This window comes from Manduca sexta, chromosome 8 (assembly GCF_014839805.1).
Source record: "Manduca sexta isolate Smith_Timp_Sample1 chromosome 8, JHU_Msex_v1.0, whole genome shotgun sequence".
Lineage (NCBI taxonomy): Eukaryota > Metazoa > Arthropoda > Insecta > Lepidoptera > Sphingidae > Manduca > Manduca sexta.
This window is the reverse complement of record NC_051122.1, coordinates 4,766,189-4,773,805: the sequence shown is the minus strand read 5'-3', so window position 1 is coordinate 4,773,805 and position 7,617 is coordinate 4,766,189. Positions and strand designations below refer to the sequence as shown.

At 37.3% G+C, this 7,617-nt stretch overlaps 1 long non-coding RNA gene and 1 other non-coding gene across 2 annotated transcripts; both read right to left on the bottom strand.

Moving 5' to 3' along the window:
• Positions 1–538: 538 nt before the first annotated feature.
• Positions 539–1,919, bottom strand: LOC115444142. The gene has a single exon (XR_005111970.1). It is a non-coding gene; the product is annotated as an uncharacterized LOC115444142 (transcript).
• A 187-nt stretch (positions 1,920–2,106) lies between these two features.
• LOC115444143 lies at positions 2,107–3,606 on the bottom strand. Its single transcript, XR_003938710.2, has 2 exons — positions 3,436–3,606; positions 2,107–3,099 (listed from the first exon to the last, which is right to left on the bottom strand). It is a non-coding gene; the product is annotated as an uncharacterized LOC115444143 (long non-coding RNA).
• Between the last annotated feature and the right edge of the window lie 4,011 nt (positions 3,607–7,617).

Below are 7,617 nucleotides of genomic sequence, written 5' to 3'. Positions count from 1 at the left end.
AATTTCGATACCCATCTTCATTGAGCGCTCGTGCACCTACTAAAAGACTTCAGACGACACAACACTTCCATTGTTTCGCGAGAGGAGTATTAACCGATTGAGAGGCTATCTAGGAAAATGGGACGTTTTTTCATGCCCGCTTTGCTTGTTCATAACTTCGTGGTTTACATTATACGTTGGAGTTTGCTGGCGTGTTATTTTTGAAAATGGAATGAAATTAAAAATGGAAGACTTAATAGATCTATTATCTCTTGATCGTGAGTGTTCGTTTGGATTTTTCTGGCGTTAAGCAGCATTGTAAGCGTTGTTCAGCTCTGATTTGTAGAAGTTAGCCAGTGTAATTATTAAGGTTTAAAAGACTTTGCATTTGTTAAGTCAATTTGATATACTTTAAAGTTCTGAAAGGTGGTGCTGTTTATGAGCATTACAATGTTTACTAACAAACTGAATTATTCCTCTCCTAACCCGTCATTGATGTTAATAAAAATAATAGTTTTTAAATTTTAATAGAAAAAATATTGTAATAATTAACACATAATATGAGCAATTTTATATTACTGTAAAAAATTAGAAAAATCGTAATAGTTTTCTTGGAAACAGGGTTTAACGATATGAGCACATTAAAAAAAAGGTGTTAAAATGTCCACCAAATGAATATAACTTAGGTAAACATAGCTGACAAAAGTCATTCCAAACATTACCTTAAGGAAGCATTCACTGTTTGTAACCATTCCGCGAAGCTGTAAGCTGAGATTATTTAATATATCGTAAAGTGAAATCATCTAGCATTCCGTTTGATGACTGTGTGGGTACCCTGCAAATGTTATACTCAATTCTACCGAAAGCATTTCAGACCTCTAATGTATACAGACACCCTTTTCCACGCTCCAAACATTCCCATTCGACATTCCTATTTGCCATTTTTCTTTCCCTTTACTTCTTGTACCGGCATTTTATTTTATCTTTCCGAATATTTTCCGATGCCTCGCCTCCGTCGTAATGTCGGGAAAATTTCCAAATACTTGCCACTATTTTCTACTTCAACATCCAATAGTTACGCAGGAACACTCGTAACTAAAGAGAAAATGGAAAACAATAAGTTTTATTGGTGAAAGTTTTGCCGCCAATCACGCGACGTTTATTCGATGTTCGTCTCAGAAATTTTAGAAATTGTGCACCGCGTTTGAGGGAAGTCGATGTTTCTGATCATGAGTTTTAGCTGCTCCTTCAGTTCGTTGTCGAATAGTATTGTTTCGTAGGATATCGACCTCTTCACTCGCAGCAAGTTCGCCATTATGTACTCATTGTGTGTCAGATGTGACTTGTTTTCTTTGGACTCCGAGCGTAATACTAAAGGTTCGCTTCTCTTAAAGAAATCCATTAGACTTGCTGTGTACGCAATTAGAGCCCTTACTGCGTATTGAACGACTACTAAAAACAGCGAGAATCCAGCAATCACATAATTCTTTTCGACACGACTGAATAATACCAGCTTGTTGTAATCGTTTAGTTCAGTGGAGAACACCAAATTGTGAATGTTTTGGAGAGGTACATACATACCGAAGTGGACAACACACACGAAGTAGGAGATAACAACCATATAATACAAACGCTTGTGGTTTTTCATCAAGTTGTTGATGCTGTCGGTAACTCTCCGGACGTCATAAATTGGGTTCAACATGGCCAAGATCATAATCATTTGTAAAAAAGAGAAGGCAGGATAGTATTATGCAACCGGTGTCCATTATGACTAGATGTATAATTACTTCTTGTTACATTTTGCGGAATGTTTATATTTACAGTATTTTTATTTGTAGATACTGTCCTATGTTTTGCCTATGATCATGTTTGTTTTAAGCTCAGGTTTTAAGTCTTTCAAAAACTGTCAATCAATGTAACTCAAATTCGTATTCGGATTCAGTTATATTCTTTTTATATTTCACGCTGTCAATGGATAACTTGATTGTACTTTTTGTTTGAAACTATATAGTAGTGAAAAGCGTCAAAGAATCCTATACAATAGTATGTACCTTTTGTTTAGAATTTGAATAACAAAATGTAGAAATATATTCCATTCCAGGCATTAAAAATGAAACCATTTCAATATTTCCATTCGATAAAATTTATTTCACAAAAAACCGTCACCAGAGTTGCGAAGCAACAAAATCATTTGTTCGTAGCGCTTTTACGTTTGGCGTGCAGATTAATGGTGCCATTGTACAAATTTGTCAATACTATCGTTGTGTTGGACATTTGCGTCGCGTCTTCTCTTGTTAGTATTGCATGTCTACACATCAGTTCGAACTCTAACAACCTAGCTATTGTGACTAGAAAATGAACTATTCTCTCAATCAACATAAGAAGATACAGACCTATAAAGAAACATGTGTAACAAATAGACACCTTGCATAAGTAAAATTCTAATATTAGTTGATTATCTTTGACATCATCTAGTAGGTGCGCGTAGGACTTTTTCTCGTAGGATAATTCTAAAAATGTATTACAAAACATCAACAATAACATGAGTACTAACATCCTTGATGGATTGTTTGTACTTTCTAATAATTTACACCAAACATCTCTTATAACGCACGGTTCTGCGACAGGCTTTTTAGCAATGCTACTACAAAAACGATTTCTACAAACAGTAATATACCAATAAATGCACTGAATATGTTTATCATTTTTCTGCCTTATCAGATGGCCCGGACTGGTCCGTACTGCCTTCTTTTTGATTCTCTTTTTTTGATGTTTCCTTTTGAATTTCAATTTCTTCTTCAGGGCTTGGATCCTCGCTTATTTGCGCAACGGCTTTAGAATCAGTAGCTTTGTCTTTGCTTTCAGATTTTTTCTTTTCTGAATCTGTGGGTTCTTTTATATCACCGTTGGTCTTCTTCTTTGTTTCTTTAAAAAAAGTTTTTATCCGTGTATGTTCAGTTTTATTTAATTCGACCATAGACGGCCAGTGAACTGATTCGTCCTCATCTATAGACTCATCAATTATAAACATGGGTTCCGGTTCGGGCTCAGGTTCACTTGTAAATGTAATATCAATCAATTCGTAGTTTCCCATCAATTTAGAAAATTCATGTAATTTAGCTGAAAATATTATATACTCCAAATAACCTCCAAATGACTAAGAGATAAAATAAAGAGAATCCTGCTAACAAATAATTTCTAGTTGCGTTAGTCGATTCAATTATCCAAATAAGTTTTTCCTGAGATGTCTCATTGAGGCGTAATATTTTTCGGTATCCTAGGCTTATTTAGCGTTCTTGTCGGACCTAATATGCCGTATCCAGCAATCACAATGGCATATAAAGCCGCAAAAGTTCTGAACAAAGGACTGTGTCCCAACAAATCTTGATAATGTTTTATGTACTTTGACAATGTGACAATATCTACAAGTGGTACTAGTAAAAATATGATAAATACCATTTGTGCGATGTTCATTGATATTAAAAGAATTGCAGAATAATCTAACGTTAACATTTTACTTCAACTCAATTCAATTTTTAGATTGTGTTTGATATTTTACTTTAAATTTTGTAGGTTATTTCGTATACGTCAAATTGACAGTGAAAGGTCACTCATTTGTGTTACCTATTTGGTGGCGTAGGGGAAAGCGTAAAACTTTTTAGACGTACGCAAAATACATCAACCACTTCCTCTTGATTGAATTCGTTATCAGCCACCCACAACGACGTATAGAAAACGAAACTTGTAGCCGAAGCCTATTTACGCTTAGCTGCGAAACAAACGTATACTGAACATATGTTGCGGACTTGTTTAGTCATACCTGTAACAGGGTGGGTGCGAGCGAGGGGTCCGATCTCCTGTTCTCCTCGCCATCTGCCCGCAGGTACTAGCCTCCCTTTATCAACTATTACCTATGTCGATTCAATTATGGTGAACTGTTGACGCTGTGGACCTCTTGCTGTAGACTCTGATATTTTCAGTGGTTTGTGTAGCTCTTCGGCAGACGCGGCCGATGTAATCTTTTAATTAATTGACTTTATGTAAGCTTTTTGTGTGTATAGTTTCAAATTTGCAAATTGCTTTATACCCTCCAATGTTGGTATTGGATAGGTCGCTACGATATTAATACTGTCGGTTAACAAAATATTTTTATAGTTCGCGCAACAGAAACTTGCGAATTTTGTAAATATTGATTATTTAAAAGTCTTTGTGACGTCTATGTTCTAAGCCCGTGTAATTTTTAAGTACATATGAAAAAAAATCACTTTGAAGATTAAACAAAGACACGATAATCAACATTTCTGACTTCAACAGAACCTCTATCCCAGTCATAAACTCGAGTCCGAGCCAAAAATCCAAATTATATTAAACTCAATTGAATCCGGAAGTCCCGCTTCCATTTACAAGCACATCCAAACATGAATGATACCGCTGTACCGCATAGCAATTTATTAGGTAAGATAAAGCCGTATTTATATGGGCAAATAAAACTCGGCGGGCAGATTTTCTGTAAATCTAGCCCCGAAAGCGAGTTTTCCAAGATTAACAAGCTATTTTAACGGGAGCCGTAGTTTTGCGGTGTGGGTAATTAAGACTGTATTTCGACGCTCGGACAATATTTGGATTCCTTTTCAGGTCACCCGTTAATGCGCATGAATAATTGAAGAGTTCGCTTCCGCTATTTTCTTTATGCCTTCGAATTTATTTAGCGGGTTCGGCGATTTTGCATTTCTTTTGTTCATGCAACCTGAGTGGGTAAAGGGAACGGGGCTAAAAATAGTCTTTACTATAAACTTCTGACCAAAGTAGACTCACTTCACAAGGTGTGATGTGCTGGTGTTTAATGATGGATGTTTGTATTCTCCACTCTCTTCGGCAAACCATGGTGTTTCTAGCATGATGGTTATGTGCTGCGGTCCATTCATATTACATCGAGATATTGTCTTCTGACAAACTAAGGATTCGAATATTCGGTAACCATCTTCTATGCTTTAATTTACCTTCATTTTCTGAATCCCTTTCAGTTTTATTTGACCATGACTTCCGTTACTATATCTAAAGATTCACATGCGTTGACGATGCGTGTCCAGAAACCCATATAAATATAAATAGTCCCACTTCCTATTATTAATGTTAACACGGTCAAAGCCTCGACAATAGGTCGTAAAGAATAAACGCAGTATACATGAAATAAAAAACAATATTATACATACCGCAAGCTCATTGTTATTCATTGCTACGTAGTATTATCTCACAATATCCGCTCGTCTCAAGCGGCGCGTCTGCAGCAGCGGATATGGACTGATAATGACATATTGGCTGCATATTGGACCTTCCGACGTGAGGAGATACTTCAGCAGTGCGAAATTCATCACTGTACTTATATATATGTCGTCATCGAGTTGATTTTTAAATGGAACGCCAATGCCATCTTATGGCATTCGACAGAATCTTCGCTACACAGCGCAATGAGGATGTCAGACGACATCAAGAAGGCCGAAAAGCTAGCAGTCAAAGAGAATGACAAGCCTATGAAAAATTAGTAATTCAGTTGGTTTTAGATCAAGTGATCGAATAATATTATTGGAGACTAGTGCTGTGGGTGCGTGGAGACTGTCTCGCGTTCCGTAGTAGTTTGTGTTGTTGGAATTATAATTGTTTTGGGACAAAAACTACAACTACTAAAATCTGACATCAGCTATTGTGATCCGGCATATCCCCACATACGCCCACGATACTTAGTAGTAACAAGCTATGGAAGACGATAACGTGCATACACCAAGCCTGCCGTTATCAGAAGTGGGATCAATGTCGGGTCAAAATAATAATTCGGAAAGTGATCGTTGGCGTGCTATATTTGAACAACAAAATGCAAACATGCGAGCATTGATTGAGGCATTACAAACGCAAAAGACGACCAATGCAGTTAATTTGCCGGAGTTTGACCCGAATAAGACGGAAACGGACGCGAGATCTTGGTGCGCAACAGTGGACTTATGTTTGGCCGATAATCCGATGCAAGGAAACCAACTTATCGTTGTGATTAGCAAGGCCTTAAAAGGGATAGCGTCAACATGGCTATCTCAAATTGCATACCACGGCATAACTTGGAGTGAGTTCAAGGAACTTTTTACGAACAGATTTGTTCCGACGGAAACCTTAGCGGGTACTCTCATAAACCTGCATAGTGATAAGCCAAATGACAAAGAGACGTTGGTTGCTTATGCGAACTGTTTGTTGTCGTCGCTCATTAACCGATAGAAACAAATCGATAAGGAACAAATTGCAGTGGCTACTGTACTTGCTCACGTCTCCCAATTTGATTCAAGATTGCAGCGGTTGGCATTCACTAGTAACATTACAACAAGAGACAAAATGCTAAAAGAACTTCAATCCTTTGCGTATCTAAAGCGAAAAATGAGCTCCCCTAGTGAGACCTTGAATACATCTGACGTCAAACGAGCAAAGATGCCACAAATAAAGTGCTTCAATTGCGACAAACCGGGTTACAAGCGATCCGAATGTAGAAGCAAACCGAATGATGGTACAGGAAATCCTCCAGTAGCGACGGTGACTAGTCAAGTAGCACAGCAGCTGGTAGCGAAGCCCCTAGTTTGCTACAAGTGTAGCAAACCGGGACACATCGCCATGCGCTGTACGAGCGGTGGTAGTCAAGCAGACGGTGGCGGCAAGAGCGAGGTGCGTACACAGCGACGGGTGAACCTGTGTGCAGTTCAACCTCCTATGGCCCCTTAGAGTATAATGGTCAGTTGCACTGTTTTTATTATAATTCTGGTGATGAGTGCTCGTTGATTAAAGAGTTTTAATGCAAAATTTTCAGGTAAACGATTTAGTAATGTGATATTGGTATGACTGGTATCGGACATTCACGATTATTATGCACAGAACAAATATTGTGTTACATAATGATTAACGATCATCTTATTGAAATCTTATTTCACGTTTTACAAGATGATTACTTACAAAGTGGCATGATGATTGGTCGGGAGATTTTAAATTTAGCCTTTTCTATAATCATGACTGCGACCGATTTTACTTTACATAAGTTAAAGTTTTAAATTCAATGTGTAACATTGCCAAATAGACAATTAATTCTAGTGTAGTTGATACGAGTCTCATAGGTACTGAAAAATCTAAACTTTGATAAAATTTTAAGAAGTTATGCAGTGTTTTATAACCGGTATGCCGACAATTCGCGTGACTGTAGGTAAGTTTAAAATTAAGGTAATACATCCCAACCGTAGGGTACAATAGCGACAATATAGAATGTCGTTTGATTAACGTAGGGTTATTCGTAAGCGCGTGAAAGAACTTTTAGACGCTCGCTGTTGTCAACTCTATAAAATAGTTTAGACAGTACCTGCTTATACGAAGTTTTCTGAAGGTGATTTCGTTTTATTAGAAAACGAGGAGCGAAATCAGACTAAATTAGACCCAAAATTTAAAAGTCCGTTTAAGGTGACTGAAGTTTTGCGTGGTGATTATTTCGTTACACGTTGCAAGCTTTGAATTTTAAACGTAAATAGAAAAATTCTTATGATCGATTACGTAAGATGCCAGAGGGACATGTACCAGACGAATTAGAAATTCATGAGATTCTCAATAGTGATGAGTAAC